This window comes from Phaenicophaeus curvirostris, chromosome 8, assembly GCF_032191515.1.
Source record: "Phaenicophaeus curvirostris isolate KB17595 chromosome 8, BPBGC_Pcur_1.0, whole genome shotgun sequence".
Classification (NCBI taxonomy): domain Eukaryota; kingdom Metazoa; phylum Chordata; class Aves; order Cuculiformes; family Cuculidae; genus Phaenicophaeus; species Phaenicophaeus curvirostris.
Window position 1 is genome coordinate 7,910,864 of NC_091399.1, and position 18,682 is coordinate 7,929,545.

The window sequence follows — 18,682 nt, forward strand, 5'->3', positions numbered from 1 at the left end:
GAAAGCTCTGCAGGACCAAGTTATTCCTGTGCAGCTGGGCTAATGCCTCAATTCACACACCAGACTTGACAAATGACGGGCATGGCAAGTTGCTGTGTTCTTTTGTCTGTTTGACAGCCAGAGAATGAGGGTGAAAATTTTGCAAGACTGAAAGTGATTATCTGTTTGTAGGTTCCTCCTATTGTCTTCCCACTTCCTTTTCAAAAAGAGAAAATGTTGGTTTTCAAAGTATTAGCTGGCGTCAAATGCACAGGAAGTTGCTCGCAGCTGGGTGTGTGCACGTATGTGATTCAGGGCCCTTTTGGCTGAGGTTCTTGAGAGTGTACAAGTCACAAATTGCAGTGTACACACATGCCCTCTTCTATCTCCTCCCTCAGCTTCTGACCCCAACATGTTCCTCACTGGGTTTCCAGTTTATTGTGTTTTATGAACTCAACTAGATAAATATGCATAAGGCATAATAAAGTGTATCTAAACATAGGGAATTAAAACTAATGGTTAAAAAGAAAGCAATAAAGAGAAATAACATCTAACAAATTAACATTTCTGGGAGAGGACACCAAGTTTATCCACAGAGCTGACAGCTCCCAAAAAGATTACCGATCAACCTGATGGAGAATAGAGTTAGGGAGGGTTGATTCCATAGAATCACATAGAATCACCAGGTTGGAAAAGACCCATCAGATCATCGAGTCCAACCATTCCTATCAATCACTAAACCATGTCTCTCAGCACCTCGTCCACCCATCCCTTAAACACCTCCAGGGAAGGTGACTCAACCACTTCCCTGGGCAGCCTCTGCCAGTGCCCAATGACCCTTTCTGTGAAAAATTTTTTCCAAATGTTCAGCCTAAACCTCTCCTGGTGGAGCCTGAGACCATTCCCTCTTGCCCTGTCCCCTGTCACTTGGGAGAAGAGGCCAGCTCCCTCCTCTCCACAACCTCCCTTCAGGTAGTTGTAGACAGCAATGAGGTCTCCCCTCAGCCTCCTCTTCTCCAGGCTAAACACCCCCAGGTCTCTCAGCTGCTCCTCGTAAGGCCTGTTCTCCAGCCCCTTCACCAGCTTCATCATGGAGTGGTTTGGGTTGGAAGGGACCTTAAAGATCATCCAGTTCCAGCTCTGATTTGAGTAGTGTCACACTACATACAGATGGTTTTCATACTCATTTTAGATATCAGTAAAAATATGAAGGTTTTCCTTTGGCATACTTGCTCTTTTAGGCAAGGATGGCCTTTGACCAAGGACCAGGCATGGGTTGCTGGGATTTGCTGCACAGATGGGACTCATACATACGCTTGATTGGGTCCTGCAAGGCCTAATTCTGCAGACTCTTGAGTTTAGAACTGTGAATACCTAGATGAGTCATAGAGAGCTGAGTCTCGCTATATGGGTAACAAAACCAGGAGTTAATACAAGTGGGATCCTACGGCTAAATCTTTATAAATAGCTAAACCTGGAGAAAATTCAATGGGAGGTTGTTGGTTTTTTAAGCTGCCAACACAAAACCAAGAACAAAGATAACGTAGGTGTATGTACAGTGTTACAGATTTGTGTGTGCTGCTGCTCCAACTTGTTACCTGTTCAGTTTAGAGGAGGGTGAAGATCGTAGAATCATGGAATGGTCTGGGTTGGAAGGGACCTCAAAGCCAATCCAGTTCCAACCCCCCTGCCATGGGAAGGGACACCTCCCACTGGATCATGTTGCTCCAAGCCGCATCCAATGTGGCCTTGAACACCTCCAGGGATGGGGCAGCCACAGCTTCCCTGGACAACCTGGGCCAGGGCCTCCCCACCCTCACTGGAAAACATTTCTTCCTAAGCTCTCATCTCAATCTCCCCTCTTTCAGCTGAAAACCATTCCTCCTCATCCTATCCCTGCACTCCCTGATGTATTTCCATACACCGATCATGGATATTTATGTTCTCTATTTAGGGTTAGAGGTGGTTAGTTGAGGAGATGGACATTCTTAAGAGCGAAACCATTTCTCTCTTTCCTATTATTAACATAGGAATAAATGGATCACATGACCATTCTCAGATCTTGACTTAGTCACAGTCTCAAAGCTTCTATCATTTGTGACCAAGCATCTCACTCTAACAGAACACGGAAAAAAAATAATAGGTTTTTATTTAAAAGAAGGTCTTATATTAGGAAGCAAATAATTACTTCACGGGTTTCTAGTTTGTCACAAATGTCCATGCTTGCCTTTTCCTGTGAGGCTCTGCATTATCATGTGAAGCCTTATCAAAAATACCTCTGCAGAAATGTCACAGCCAGGATCAATGAACCGGTTCTTCCAGAAATGGAAGAAGGAGGATGACTTTGAGATTCAAATTAGGTTTTTGCCATTAACTTCATGTGTAACCTGGTAAGTATTGTTCAGGCTCCTGTGCCAAATACCTAAGGGTATGAGCAGAACTGGACTTGTTTGTCACCTCTGCCTCTTTTCTGGGCAGGGGCACTCTTCGCTGTTCCCACAGAGATTAGCTACCCTGAATTGCAGTGGGAGTGTCTGGTGTCATAAATTGCAAATAATCTCCCTTACAAGATGGATGGAAGGTTTATGATTGTAAACTTTGGACATTTGGTGTTGCTTACGCTCATTGGGTTGACGCTTTATAGACATTTTCAATTAAGGTGCCTTCCCAAGTCCCTCAATGTGTGCTGAGAAGGGAGCTGCAAAACTCATTGCATTGGGAGAAAATTCTGGGGAAGTGCCTATATGGTTTGATTAAAAACGTATGTAAATGCTGTGCCTGATGTCTTCCTGATGTATTTCTGCTACCGGCGGGAGCAGGAGTGGTTTGAAGGCTCATCTTTCTGCCTCACAGGTGTATTTGTTTCTCACAGCAGCAGTAGGTAGCACACAAGGTCAGGTCAAGGTGCAGCAAACCTATGGCTCACGCTCCAAGGCCTCTTGCCATCCACTTTAGCTTACTGCAGAATCCAGGAGATGCTGAAGCTGTTACTGACGACAGCTCCATTTCTGTGCAACAGCCTTTCACCATATCTGGAGGTACCATGCTGCCTTCCCGCACACACAGCTAATTCGATTCGGGCTTTAAAAAGAAAAATCACCTGGGAGTGATGTGCACATAACCCACAAAAAGCAGCCTCAATGTGGAAGTTCATCTATTCTTACTCTTCACGGCTTACAAGGAAGATGGAGGCTTGGTGGTCTGGGGGTTACTTGGATGCTGGGTGGTTCTTGCCAAGAAGAGAGAGATCTGCTCAGTGTTTGTGCAGCAAATTCCTGCTGTAGCCAGGTCTGTGCTGTCAAGGAAAGATCCTGGTGGGGAAGAGCATCAGTGAGGGACTGTAGGTTAACACCACCACTGGCATGGAAGCTCTTCTCTGGTTCTGTTAGATGTCATTTGCTTTGTCTTCTTGGACCGTAGCTTGCTAGTAGAAATTCTATAGTGTACTTCACAATGAATGGGCTTTTGCATTTCTATCGAGTAGCTGATTTAGCTAGAAATATTTCTTTTTGGCCTCACTGGCTTTGTGCAGATGTATATGTCTTTGGTTTAGACTGGATGGTGCTGAGAAACCCACAAAGAAACTCCCTAAACCCCGCCCCCCACCCTCACCCTACCTCGGTGCAAAAGGGTGAGCAGTGTGCATCCAACAACTGCTGGCCAAATTTCCTGAGAGCTCCATGCTTCACTCCTCATGAACAACAGGATGGACCTAGCGAGGTGAAGAGCCAAGCTGCAGATGTCTTGGTTACTCAGGTCAGTTGAATCTAAAGCTGAATGTATGAAATTCCAAGTGGTGTGTCTAAGGAGAAGCCATCTGAACTGTGTTCATTCAGTGGTGGCTACCAAAGCAGCTCCTCCTGAGGAGGACACCGTGGAGCTCCCGTTTGGAACATTTGAAGCAACGGGAAGAATTTGAGGATAGTTTTCAAATGGATGTAAGTTCCTTGCATGTGAAAGTACTATCTTAATGTGTGTTTAGATACATCTGCGCTCAGGCCCAGCTGGATGGTTTTGCAGACACCACCTCGCATAACGTCCCTCCTTCTGAGATGACTGTTTTCCCCTGTGCTCTCTGCTGCCTAACTGAGTAGGACCTCTGTGTTTTTGGTTCTGGGTCAAAGCCAGCAGATTTTCATCCCAAATTTTATGATCCTGATATTGATACATAACTATCTATTTATACGTGTCTCAATTCCAGCTCAGGTTTTGACTGTTCCTTGTGTCTCTTAGTGAAAAAACACAGCATGGTGGCATTTATGTCTCGTGTACCTGCCTGTCACTATCCAAAAGATCGGATTTCTCCAGTCCTTCAGGCAAACAAAGACAAAGGAGTGGCTGAACAGGATCACAGCTAGGAAGCTATGAGGTGGCACAACAAGTCAGCAGATAAATCATCTAAGAGGAGGGGATTAAAGCTTACAGCCTCATCAGGCCATCTTTCTGCATGGTGCAGAGCTGGACGGGACTGTGTCCTGGGGAAATACCCAAGAGTCGCAGTCTTTGGTGAACATAGCAAAGTGAAAGCTAAACCCAGAATCAAGAAGAACTCAGAGAATGGTGAGTCAGCTGATGCAGAGACATCTGTGTTAGACAGGAGTGGCTGCCTGCCAGAGCATGGTGAGCGTCCCGATGGAAAGCATCAGTCTTACTCGTCCAGCTTCGTTAACAACAATTTGTTAAACCCGAGCAGGTCCAGCTGAGGTTACCTGAGTAGGTAAGTATTTCTCCTTTAGTTTCTTTTTACACCACGATACAGACAGTGATTACTTTGCTTTTTGTGTGTGTTGCTGGCTCATACCGTACCGGGCAGATGTACCGATAGAGAGAGCGCGTGTGTACATCCAGGGTGCATCCAGCCACATAAACGTGTACTTACAGGATTTTCTGAGAGTGCAGTGTCAAAAAATAACTTGGTGCATTTGAAACTCAAGTCTGACTTCCAATCTGGGTTAGAAATCTACAGTGTGTAATTTCCAAAAGCTCTGGCTGTAGATAAAAGCTTAAATAAAATGTAGATAAAATCCTTAAGCTAACCATTTTTGGAACTTGTGGTCATCTCAATTTAGAGGTCGATTATTTCAAGCTAATAAACCAAGTGGTTCACATGGATGCCGAGGCTTTGTGTGGTGCTGATGGTTTCAGAGCGCCACTGTCCGCTGTGGACCCCATTTGCACCAGAAGATAAAATTAAGGGTGGTAGAACGATTTCCTGGCCCTCCGTCTCCTCCATTCCTCCTGCATTCCCATCCAATCACTTCAGTCCGTGGATGAGAAAATGGTATAGATATTTCTCTAATTCAGGAAGGAATTTCAAGACTATCTGTGTGTGCACTGGGCAGCATAATCTTAGTCATTGCATAACTGCAGTAAAAACACACAGAGCTGTTAAGGCACTGTCGACGTTGGCATCAAAGAGGAGCAGTGTGCTTTGCTAGAACAAACAGTTCCCTATTAAGACACAGTACAAACACAGGGATGTCCTTCTTGAGATTCTTTCAGCTCCGTGGAGCTTTTACCAGGAAGCTAAATTTAAACTGGGAATATAATTTCAGTTTAATTATTAGGAAAGGAGCAGTTAGCAGGAACCTCTTGGGCTTCTCTAAGTACGTCAAGGCAAATGGGTTTCCTGTGGCAGACAGTATTAACTGACAAGAAAAGCAAGCACTGTTCACCTGGATTTATAAACCAAGCTCAGTTTGAACTGTAACAACTTAGAACCTCAAAAATATATATAGTGACCTTCCAGTACCGGAAGGGGCTACAAGAAAGCTGGGGAGGGACTGTTCACAAAGGCTTGTGGTGGTAGGACGAGGGGCAATGCTTAAAAACTGGAGAGAGGCAGATTTAGACTAGACAGAAGGAGGAATTTCTTCACCATGAGGGTGGTGAGGCCCTGGCCCAGGTTGCCCAGGGAAGCTGTGGCTGCCCCATCCCTGGAGGTGTTCAAGGTCAGGTTGGATGGGCCTTGGGCAGCCTGATCCAGTGGGACGTGTCCCTACCCATGGCAGGGATTGGAACTGGATGATCTTTAAGGTCCCTTCCGACCCAAACTGTTCTATGATTCTAATATTTCATTATGTTTTGCTTTTCCTGCTGGTTTTAGGCTTCAAATGGCTAGGGTGTTACAGAGGTCAGAACAGGTCAGAACCCTGAAATGCCCCTACATGGCAGGGAGTCGTGAGGACTGAAGGCACAGAAGTAAACATGCAGTGAGAAACAGCTGAAGGAATCAGGACAAAAATACAATTACACCTAGGGCATGGCATTCCCTTCTGAGCTGAATGCTGCTGGAAGGAGTTGAGAGCAGACCCAGAAATAAAGAAGGTTTATGACTGGAAGGCTTGGGTTATGAGAGGTTGTTAAAGGAGGTGAATATAACTTGGCTGAATGACAGCTCTCTGGAAAGCCATCTGTGGGCATGGGGAGGGCTTATACAAGGGGTGAAAGAAGTGTCTCAGGTGTCTGTAAAAATAGCAGACAAAGTAATGGAGGAAACATTCGACTGGATAACGGGGAGGGGATCCTTTAACGGTGATGTCTCGCAGGCCATCACATTCTCTTTCTGGGAAGCGGTGGAAACAGAGGAGGGTGCTGAACAGTGCAGAAGGGATGGGGAGGATGTGGCCTGGTAGCGAGAAGCAAAGCAGGCACAAACCAGAGGCAGGAGAGAGGAAATATAGAAATATCCTGTTGTCTTCTCTTCCCAACCATGTTTGGCTCGTCCTCGCATCACTGCACTGGAACAAACTTCTGAAGGACAAGAATTCTGCTGCACAGCGGTGGTTCCCTCTGTGAGAGCCTTTCCAGGTCCAGCCTATTTGAACGTTTTATCTCAGCGGCCGAGCGTTCATTCAGTCCTGTCGAGAACATATATTCCATATGAATGACAAGAGATTTTTAGTTGGCAGCCCACACAATATTGCCTTTATTGAAGTGATTGGTAGCAAGGATCTGTGATGTTCAGAGTGCCTGAACTCAAGACTGCCCTGGGGCCAGAGGGGATGTGTTCCCATCCAGAACAGTCAGAGGAAGAAATGCCCATTGCCTACAGCGACATCAACTAATCGGGTAGTCATTGGAGAAATGGGAATAGTCCGAGTCTGTGTGTTATATTCCTAATGGGCAAACAGAGAAGAAATCAGAAAGCTTGAGAACATAACTGGGAAGAGGGATTATGGATGGAAAAGGCTTATGGCAGAAGGATTTGTTTGTTGACCTTTACCCGTTGGTAGTGTTATAATAAATTCTAAGGAAATACACCTAGGAAATTGGTTGTTTCAAACAAATAATGACCTGGAAGAACAGCTTGAAGCCTTAGGCAAAGCTTAAAACCAAAGACGTAGCAAATTATTCATTAACCACAGTAATGATTTGTTTTCAACAGTTTATTATAAGACAAGCAGTGTTTTAATGTCATGTCTGAGAATTATTACTCAAGCTTTAGAAATTTCCCCTAGTTAGGCTTGGGATGGTTTACACATACAGAATGGAGAAGGAATTTTGCCTTGAAAAAAACGAATGTGTGAACATGAGAATGAATTCCCTGAAGGGAAATGGAAAATCCCATAGGTTTTTGAATGGATGTAGAAGGTAGCCATCTCTGACCCATTTCAGACTATCCGTTAAGTGTGCTATTAAAGTAAAGCATTTGTTTATACTTCTTCGACGTCAATGGGACTTCAGCAGGGCTTAGGTGATGTCCTGATGAAAAAAGCTTCCATCACTGCCTACTTCTGCTGATTTAAAACTGGCCTAATGCAGAAGTCCTTAAGTCCGTGTGCCCTTTTGTGTGGTATTAAAGGTCCACTGACAAATATGTGCACAACAGAATAAAAGTGCAGTCATGTGTGGGACCAGAACTAGCTGGATTATCTATTGCAAACTTTTATAGAGCTTTTGCACAAATTTCTGCACAGGGAGCTTTGTTTGGGGATGCACGGAACGGTGTTTCACTAGGGGAGAGGCACCAGGGAAAATTTTTACATTTATTGAATTAGATGTTGTCCTGCCACATGAGAAGGGAGGGAAGAGGTAGACAGCAAGGAAACAAGAGTATTATTCTCCAGAGGAGACTACAAGGATGATCAGAGGACTGGAGCAGTTCCCATACGAGGACCGGCTGAGAGAGTTGGGGTTGTTCAGCCTAGAGAAGAGAAGGCTCCCAGGAGACTTTAAAGCAACCTTCAAGTGCCTGAAGGGGCTACAAGAGAGCTGGGGAGGGACTGTTCACAAACACTTGTGGTGACAGGACGAGGCACAATGGGTATAAACTGGAGAGGGGCAGATTTAGACTAGACAGAAGGAGGAATTTCTTCACGATGAGAGTGGTGAGGCCCTGGCCCAGGTTGCCCAGGGAAGCTGTGGCTGCCCCATCCCTGGAGGTGTTCAAGGCCAGGTTGGATGGGCCTTGGGCAGCCTGATCCAGTGGGAGGTGTCCCTGCCCATGGCAGGGGATTGGAACTGGATGGGCTTTAAGGTCCCTTCCAACCCAGACTATTCTATGATTCTGATAAGCATAACCCCAGAACAAGCTCTGTCTTCTTGGCATTGAATTAGAGGGAACACTGATATCAACTCTGCTGAACTGGCTGTCCACTCTGGTTTGCTGTTTTAGCAAGAAGAGTTCTGCTTGCTAAGATTCGAGTATTGACAGCTGAAGGCTGGCCAAGATTTATGCTATTTCTGTAGTTTTTAAAAAAGCAAGCAGAACAAAGGGAGAGAGGATGGGATCTGTAACCCCAGGAGTGAAGAGTATCACTGCAGTTGGGGTACCTGGTTTACATGTAGGGCTGTAATCATGCAGAACTCCACCAAACAAAAGGAAGAACAAAGAAAAGATAAATCTTGGAAACATCTCATGCATTAGAACTGCTTTGTTCTCTTCTATTTTATGTTTTTTTACTATTTCTAATAACTTGTGTGCTTGAATTCTTTAATAATTCTTCACTGGGGTCTTTACAAAAGTACTAGCGTAGTCTGCCTTCTGATTTTCTCCTGTGTGTCATTCACTTGACTGCTTGTCCCAGTACCCTGACACAAGACCATGTCCTCCTGCCAGTAACGGGCTGGCTTGTCTTGCTGAAACACTCCACTGTCACATATTAGCACAAATTTAGTCTGTAATTATTTTCTCTTCAGCTATTTTACTTGGCAGCTTCGCCTGGGTAAGCCTGGTTGTACTGATGGTAAATGTGGAGTTATCTCCCTGAGGAGAATGGAATTTAGGCATATTCAGGAATCTAAAGAAGCATAAGCATTGAGGGCTAAGCTGTTGTACTCATTTAGTCATCAATAGAAGAGATTATGCTCTATCAAATAATAATAATAATAATAATAATAATAATAATAATAATAACATCCTCTACTAATTCCTGTAAAAGTTTTGTTTTATTTGGCAAATTTCTGTAGCTTTTCCAGTAGACAGTGATACTTGTAAGGGGCAAGGAAATTAGGTATGAAGATAAAGTGTTTCAAAAACTGCAAGACTATCCTCTAATACATTTAGGCTGCATTTACTGAAATGGGGGTTTGTAACTTGTTCTTTTCCAGGTGAGAAAGCTGTTTTTCTGGTCTTCTGTAGTCTGGGTTTTGGTTCTCCCCAAGGCAGTGGGTGAGACTTGCAGCTTAGAAGAAGGGAAAAGAAGGGAGGTCCTCCCCGAAGAGTGGGAGATGCTGCCATGTTCGATGCTATGGTCATTCCCTGCAGCAGCCAGTAGTGTACGCTGGAGGAAAGAAACTGAGGGAAGGTCAAATATCCTGTCCAGTGTTCAGCAAACCACAGTTTAAGAATTTGCTGAGCCTAAAGTAATGCCTGTGACATTGCATTTAACAGCTGCACGTGGACATACCCTTTATCGGTTTCTCCAATGTCTGAACTTAATCAGTGTTTTGACCTTTACAGTTTCTTCTGACAGGCATCACCACAGTTTTCTTCGGTGACAAAATCTCCCGTGATTCTAGGAGGGTCCCGTTCTTTACTGTGAGACGTAATGACAGAAGAGCAACGAAGCTGCTGAAGGGGCTGGAGAACAGGCCTTACAAGGAGCGGCTGAGAGAGCTGGGGTTGTTTAGCCTGGAGAAGAGGAGGCTGAGGGGAGACCTCATTGCTCTCTACAACTACCTAAAAGGAGGTTGTGGAGAGGAGGGAGCTGGCCTCTTCTCCCAAGTGACAGGGGACAGGACGAGAGGGAATGGCCTCAAGCTCCGACAGGGGAGGTTTAGGCTGAACATTAGGAAAAAAATTTTCACAGAAAGTGTCATTGGGCACTGGAACAGGCTGCCCAGGGAGGTGGTTGATTCACCTTCCCTGGAGGTGTTTAAGGGACGGGTGGATGAGGTGCTGAGGGACATGGTTTAGTGATTGATAGGAATGGTTGGACTCGATGGTCCAGTGGGTTTCTTCCAACCTGATGATTCTATGATTCTATGAAAAGCCTAAGGCAAAACCCGAGGTTATTTCGGAATCATCCAACACAGAGATTTTAATTCTTTATTAATGTAGCTATGGTAGATCACCGTCCTGGTGCAGTGCATGCAGCTTTAGAGCTGCAGAACAGGGTCCGTAGAGCTGAAAGCTTTTTCTTGCTTCGTACAGCCTCGAGCAGCAGCACTAGGGATGCACGACTGGGGCGAGGCAGCCCAATTTGTGCCATCACTGAGGTTCTGTAAGCCTGGCTCTCCGCACTGCCCAGTGCTCCTCCCATTCCTCACCTCATCAGACTAAATTATTTAGGGCAACACGCTCTTTCCACGCTGTGCTTCTGGAGCTCAGTCACAGTGGGGTTTTGGGCTTGGTGGAAGACTAACAACTCAAATAACAAGGTAGCTAATAACAGCAGTGACAACTCCTTGGAGGAAAAACCATCGGTCTGATCCCAGAAACTTTCAGGCGGCTCTAGTACTGAGCCAATGGGACAAAGCATGTTGGGTGTTGGTCTGCCCGCAGGGTGAAATTCCCTCGGCTCTGCAGATTCCTGCTTTAGAGATTGTCTCTAGGATTAAAAAAAGAAATGTAAATTTAAGAGATTGAGGGAAAACATAGGAAAATGATCCAGAGTATATTCGTAACTCAAACTTGAGCAAAAAAGGCAAACCAAGACATTCCCAAGCACTGGGTTCTGAGATGTGAAATGCATTTTTTTCCTTGCTGTTGCCCAGGTTTGTCTGTAGAATTGTAAAAACAAATATTTCTGAGTGCATCCTGTATTTATCAGCTCTTCCATGTTGATCTCTGTGTTGGTTGCTTTGGATTTTTCCAGGTTTCACTCCTATTTCTTATCGTCTACTTGCAAAGTTGAGTGTCAGTTTGTTATGTTGAGGGGAGTGACAGATTGCTGCTGGGTGGGGTGATGGGGGTGGCGCTTGGCCTCGATGTTTTCCAGCAGTTTCTGGGAGCAGATGTCTTTAATCATTAGAATGCTTTACTGCAGAAATAAATAACGGATGTATTCATAACAGCACATAGAATTGACTGCCAGGATCAATGTGATAAGCAACAGCCATCTAAAAATTCAGCTTTCAAACAGTGAGAAGTCTCCAGGTTTGCTCTTATTCTGGAGCACCTTTGAGCATTTATGAGATAAAGAAAGGATTTCATAGTTTCTCAGTGAGAGATGTGTAAGTCTGTACCATCTCTGAGAAACAGCTGGCTCCTGGTTCTCTTGGGTTTACTTGTACATCAGGCAAACATTTGAGACATGTTTAACTTCCAGATGATCTATTCTTTATAGTGCAAATCAAAAAGAAAGCCAGAAAAAAAGATCCTATTTCTTGATTCTGCTAATGTAAAAGCTGTTCAGTTCTCTGTGTGTTCTGCAGATTTGGACTACAATCTTCCCAAGCTTTAAAAACTGCAGGTAGGGAGGTTGTTCCATACAAGACTTCCTTTTGATTATTCAATGTTTGGTGCCACGTACCACTCATAAATTGAGGTTCCACTGCTCTAGAAGTATTTTGAAATTCAAATTCAGCCTCAGCACACCAAAGTGTCTTCATTTCCTTGTAACAGAAAAGGACTGTGGGTCCATAACTCTTAATGGGAGAACTATTGCCTATTTGAGTTTAACTTGTTTTACAGAGTGTTTCTTTGTGGATGGGGAATATTTTAATGTGCTTTCCTTTTGTCATAATAGTAGAGTCGATCTAGGGCATTAGGGAATAAGGTTTCCTGATAGCTGAAGAACTTTTATGGTATAATATGGGAGATCTCGGGCATTAGGGAGTAAGGTTTCCTGACAGCTGAAGAACTTCCACAGTGTCTAGGAACTTGACTGAATATTAGAACATGTTAAAGAATCATGGCACCCCCTTGCCTGGTGCAGGTTCTCATATTGGTCTTTCATGTAGGGTTTTTATGTCTGACTTAGTTTATGGACATGAGAAAGACAAAACAATGTGAAGAGATCAAAGTACAACTGATCAGCTGGAGATGCCCTACTCGGCAAACACATTTCTCAAGGGCTCCTTCATGTTGACCTGTCACACCTGGATTCCTGGGCACTCCCTGGAGAAATCCCTGCTCTTTAGCAGCAGGCGGCACTCTGGAAATAGCACTGGGGATTTTCACTACTCCTGGGTTTCTGTTCTTATTGATTTCTGATATGGCTCTCTTCCCGTGGTCACAGCAAAGCTCAGATTGATTTGAGTCCAAGGAGAAGCAGAAGAGTAATGGGCATTGTGAAAAAAAAATCCCCTTAGCATACAGGATAAGTTGAAAATCTGGGCTTACGTAACAAAGACAGCACAGGAGACTGGAGATGAAATGTTCATGGAAGGGGTTGCAGTTGGAAAAATGCTTAACCTTCTTATTGTCACACATTTTCACATTCTAAGTGCCTGAGCAAATGGTTCTGCTGCAAACAGAGCCGTATAATCTGAATAAGACAGACATTCCTGGAGTATTTTAAATGTTTTATTGAAACAGACTTCTTCACTGCAAAAGGAGAAAGACTTTAAAAAGAGGTACTTCAGAAGGAGACGTAATGTGAAGATGGGACCCTGGAGATTTGCTTGCAGTGGTACAGCACAGCAGTAGCAATTCTGTGAGAATCTCTGCCATCACGCACACAGAGGACATTATAGCAAAAATGTACTCATTTAGGAGAGGAAATCTGCAGGTTACCCTTTAACTGGAGCTTTGCCTTTGAAGAACCTGAATGGAGCACGCAGAAAAGCAGTGACCCGTGATGTTAATAATAGCGTGTCAAGAGAATGTTTATTGTGCAATAATTCTCAAAAGGGCAAACAAGGTTGTCCAAACACTACCTTTAAGTCTTGAACAGAAATACTTTACCTCCTGAAAGGCTTCTCTCAAATATAAACCAGGGGTTCCTTTCAATTTTCCTGTGATACTCATGTGAGTTCTTTGCAGAAAGGATCCATCATTTGAGGGTGGGAGCCGTAGCTCTCACCAGAACTGACCACTCAGGCACAGCAAGTGACCGAGCTGCTCCATTCTATCAATGATAGAAACTTATTCCTAAAAATTCTGTTTGTTTATTTTGTTTTAATCATGCAGGTTTCCATAAGCCTCTTTGCAGACAAAACGCTTGCAAAGAATAGAATAAGCAGTGAGACCTGCAAATATTTATTCCCAAGAGGGGCAGCAATTTCTTCATTTGGACAGCTTCCTTGAGCAAAGGTTTGTCAAAAGAAGGATGATTGTAAGGGATGGGACATGATGAAGTCCCTGAGTGCCCTATATTCACATCTGTGTTACTGCTAGGATGAACAAAGTACATTCCCAATGCGTAGTTCTTTGCTTTTCACCAACGTGGTCTTTCCAAGCTCCTGGACATTTTGAACCACTCTTCTGCTTAGTAGTGTGGCTGACTTGACTTCTTTTGATTTCTGTGTTGATGCCATCTTTTCAGATCATAAAGTGTCATTTTAGTTAGTGATTTTTAGTTTGAATTTCAAACTGAAAAGTATTTCGTAGAGTTTTCTCTTTTTCCTGTTTCTTTAGATGTGCACAAGGTGTAACGGGATCTCTCAAGGATGACAGCGGATTTTAGAAAATCTAAATCATAGAATAGTTTGGGTTGGAAGGGACTGGTCCCCAGCCCAGTTCCTACAGTTTTTCCCCAAGTCCCACTCCTGGTCAGAGCTGAAGACAAGTTACTGGGCAAGAGGGAAGGTGAGAAATTACAGTGAGGACAGCAGATCTTCAAAATAATGAGCGGATGGAGCCGAGTCCTTCACAGCGGTGATTGACAGGGAGACTTTAGATGATGGAAGTGAATTCAAATAAGAGGGGGACAGAATAGATCTAAAGAGAAATTTCCTCCACAGTGACAGTCCAGCTGTGGCACAGATTGCCCAGAGAGGTTGTGCCATCTCCATCCTCAGAGCTTTCCAAGTTCCCATTGTACTAAGCCCTGAGCAACCTGGTCTGAGCCCAGAGCTGCCCCTGCTTTGAGCAGGAGGTTGGACCAGAAACCTCTTGAGGTCTCTTCCAGCCTGAGTTATCCGATGATCCTATCATTTCATGAGATCAGACATAATAGATACAATAGCAGACAATTACAGGGACTAACTTCTGACTTATTATGAAGGTTTCACCTGACGTTCTGTACTTCAGGTTCTCAAAAGATATTTCAGGATCACAGGATTGTGACTGAAAACTGCTGCTATTTTAGCCCTCCATGTTTGTTTCCATAACTGCCAAGGGTGAGTCGGCCAGAAAACCACCATGTAGGTGGAAAGAGGGACAGAAAGAAGGGGTCTGCCAAGGAATCAGATAGCTGAGCAGAATTCTTCTTGAGAGCCAATTTTCCTCATTCGCAGTGGAAAGTCTTCCACAATGATTAGTTATTTTTTAAGTGATAGGGGAAATGTTTGCATGTGGGTGTGGGGGAGTAAGCACAAAGCCAAACCGCCTTAGAGGAAATTTCAGTTTTCTCCTGTACCGATCTGTCTGATAAACTGTCTCAGTGAAACAAACTAGAAATTAAGAGTGCATTTATTCTGGCAAATGGCGATGATAGGAGGCACTGGGTAGCTGCTGCCAGCTGAGAATGCAGCTTGAGGCAGGGACCCGGCCAGACCATTTTGGGTTATGCAATTGATAAGCAAATAGAATCACAGAATCATAGAATAGTTTGAGTTGGAAGGAACCCTAAAGCCCATCCAGTTCCAACCCCTGCCATGAGCAGGGACACCTCCCACTGGATCAGGCTGTCCAAGGCCCATCCAGCCTGGCCTTGAACACCTCCAGGGATGGGGCAGCCACAGCTTCCCTGGACAACCTGGGCCAGGGCCTCACCACTCTCAGCATCAAGAAATTCCTCCTTCTGTCTAGTCTAACTCTGCCCCTCTCCAGTTTATATGCATTCCCCCTCGTCCTATCACTACAAGCCTTTGTGAACAGTCCCTATCTTTCACCAGAAGCAAACTTAATAGCAAGGTTTACAATTCCCCCCACCTCTGGTGTTATGCAGAAAGGATAAAATCATTTTCACCAGAGGTATTTGAGCTTGACAAGAGCAAATGTCTCCTGCTATGCTCCTCATGGAGGCTTCAGGAATGTGGCACAGGAGGTGGTCCTCTCGGGAACAGCTGGGGCTTGTAAGCCTGATGAAAGAGGGATTTCTTTCTGATACATCGTGAAGTGTCTGTGCTTAAAAATTACTGGAAGAAAACACTGGGTTTGTGTTAAGCATCTGACAAAATATCCCTTTTTGTTTACTTAGTTGCTTGTTTGTCCTGATATGCCCAGTCTGGCTTTTCTGTGGTTTGCTTCAATTTGTGTCTGAGCTTTGATGCTCTCGAGCGGCACACGAAAACGGCCTCCGTAATTTGTCATAGCTTCCTTTACATGTCTGCTTCAGAGAAGACCTTTGTCTGCTTCGTACTTCACATTGCCATTTTCCACACCCTCTAATTGCCTTGCCACTGCTCGTGGCTTGTTTCCACTGTGGGGAGAAAGGCTTGGGAGACAGCTCATGGTCTGGGGGCTTTGGCAGATGGAAATGTATATACAGCATGTATTGATCAGTGGAGGGTTGAAGTGACACCTTGCGGTTCAGGGTATTGCAGAACAAACAGCAGCAGGCAGCTGTTAGGGGCTTGGAATTGTCTGAAAGTGAAAAAAAAAACCAAACCCTTTACATAAAAGAGAAGGGAAAGTGGTTTCTTAATGTGTATAATTCAGAGATTAGTTGGCAAGGCACCCCATAAAATCCATCACGGGTGAGGAAGAAGAATGAGAGATGAGGGAAGGCATCTGCTAAACTTGGTTTGTCACAGATGAAAAAAAAAACAAACCACGAAACCCCACCTGCAATTTTTTTTAAGGAATAGGATTAAGACCAAAAATAACTTTCATGATAGTGTATGAAATAGCAGGAAGAGTCATAATGTAAAAGAAAGTGTTTCATTTCTTCTTGCGTCAAAAGAAGGGAAGAGGAGTTTTTGCTTGCAAGTTAGTCAGCTCCTTATCAAGAGTCTGCGTTGTTTCTTTGGACAGGGAGAAGTCAGAGTTCTGCTACTCAGACTTAAGTCAGGGCATTTTGATAGAAATACTGGAGTTCCCCTGTTTGTTGGGTTTCACGTTTAGTGTTTTTGCAATTGCTATCTGTAAAGCCACAAAAAAGGAAAATAACCACAGCTATACCCTGGAAACAGTGTTTTGCATAAATTTAAAAACAAGAGGAAAGAGAGCTGGAGATTAAGCCGTGGTTTGCAGATAACCCTTCCTTGGCACAGTTCAGGGACAGCCTATCAAGCCTGTCACCAACATGTGCCTCCACTGAAGTTTGCATGAGGCTGGTGCAAGACTGCACCGGGGTGGAGACGCCTGGGAGAGGGTCGAACAACAAGAATCCTAGGAACACAGCTCATACCTGTGCCTGTGGTCACCTCTGAGACACGCACAGCTTCTGGAAACTGCCTCTCCAGCACTCAGCGGTGCGTGGTACATGTCTTGGGCACTACAGAAGAAGCAAATGTGAATTGAGAGCTCAGGAAAGGTGGTCATACTCTCTGCCTTGCCAGTGCATCACCAGTCAAAGGGAAGAAAGTAACTTCCTAAGACCAATGATATTCACGCCTTTTGTCATTTCTACATCTCTTAAGTCCATTACTGAGCTCTTCTGACACATTTCAGAGAGTCCTTTCCTACCAAAACATGAGTTGATGGTGATCTCCAGACAGCAGTTGACGTGGAAGTCCAAAGGACCTGAATAATGACACCATTGTGGTTTAGCTGCATTTTTTCTGGTTAATGTTCCCTCAAATAGGCATGGTGAGGAAGCGGGTGAAGAGGCTGTCCACATCAAATAAGAGCTTTCTGAGCTGGCAGTCCTAGGCTTTCTAAACATAAACTTGCCCTTCTTTGTGACAGCACTTACAGGACAGCACTTTCCTACCGTGCCTTTTTTCCTTACAAGATGAGACAGAGAACTAGGTTAAAAGTAATGGCCAGAGTTGCTCAGCCCCTGCAGTGCATCATAGCAGGAGACCAGTAAGAAGATGGAGAAACTGAGGTTTCTGGCTTGCATCGTTTTGCACCGAGGAGTGGCTTCCTGTCCTCTAATTGTGGCTACCAGTTTACTACACATTAGGGAACCTTGTTAAGAGAATGGGAATGCCACTTATTTACTTCTCACTTGGGGAAGACTACCCTTTGGTTTGCTGGGCTTTGAGGAGGTCCTAGTTGAGTCATTTAAGCCATTTTTTCCTTTTATCTCAGCTTTTTATGGCTTTTCTTTTCAAAGAAGCGAGTTCCTATTTAGACACAAAGTATGTGCAAAGCCCCAGCGAATTCCATCATGGAACTTAAAACTGGGTATTTGGAAAGAGCTTGATGTAAACATTAAAGCGAAACCCAGTCTCATCTTTTGGTGTCTCTAGAGCACTGGCTTCTTTGAGATCTGTTACATGGAGAGCGCCTGCGCCTGCAGCCGGTGAAACCATCAGGTTCTCCCACTGATTCACTGTGAAGGTCAGAAACATAGGTGGGAATTATTTTTTTTCGGTGTCAAATGATCATAGAATCATAGAATCATCAGGTTGGAAGAGACCCACTGGATCATCAAGTCCAACCATTCCTATCAAACACTAAACCATGTCCCTCAGCACCTCGTCCACCCATCCCTTAAACACCTCCAGGGAAGGTGACTCAACCACCTCCCTGGGCAGCTTCTGCCAGTGCCCAATGATCCTTTCTGGGAAAAATATTTTCCTAATGTCCAGCCTAAACCTCCCCTGGTGGAGCGTGAGGCCATTTCCTCTTGTCCTGTCCCCTGTCACTTGGGAGAAGAGGCCAGCACCCTCCTCTCCACAACCTCCTTTCAGGTAGTTGTAGAGAGCAATGAGGTCTCCCCTCAGCCTCCTCTTCTCCAGGCTAAACAACCCCTACTATGAGAATTCAACATATAAATATACTTCAGTGTGTTTCAAGATATACCGAATAAACACGAATATACAAAATATACTTCAATTTGAAGTGCTTTAAAGTAAAACAGGGAAAAAAAACATGGAAGGGAACTTTAAGGTTATTGCAAAAGGTGAAAGTGATGGACTTGATAAAAATGAACGTGTTGGCATTAAAGCCAACCAAAAGCAGCAGCTGCTTCCCCTCATCTCCTCCTTCCCACCTCCCCTTCCACCAGGAAAGGCCATTGCACACAGACAAACTGTGCAATGTTGAACTTCCAGGTGCGGATCCAGGTCTGGAATGTGAGGAAGGGGCGATGGGGGT

General features: G+C 44.5%; 1 protein-coding gene across 1 annotated transcript in view; it reads left to right on the forward strand.

Annotated features, from left to right (window-relative positions):
* The first annotated feature begins 4,384 nt into the window (after nt 1–4,384).
* PLA2G4A (phospholipase A2 group IVA) overlaps nt 4,385–18,682 on the forward strand; it is a 99,006-nt gene continuing 84,708 nt past the window's right edge. The window contains exon 1 of the mRNA XM_069862352.1: nt 4,385–4,696. The gene's annotated coding sequence lies outside the window, so the exon portion shown is untranslated. The remainder of the gene's footprint in view (nt 4,697–18,682) is intronic.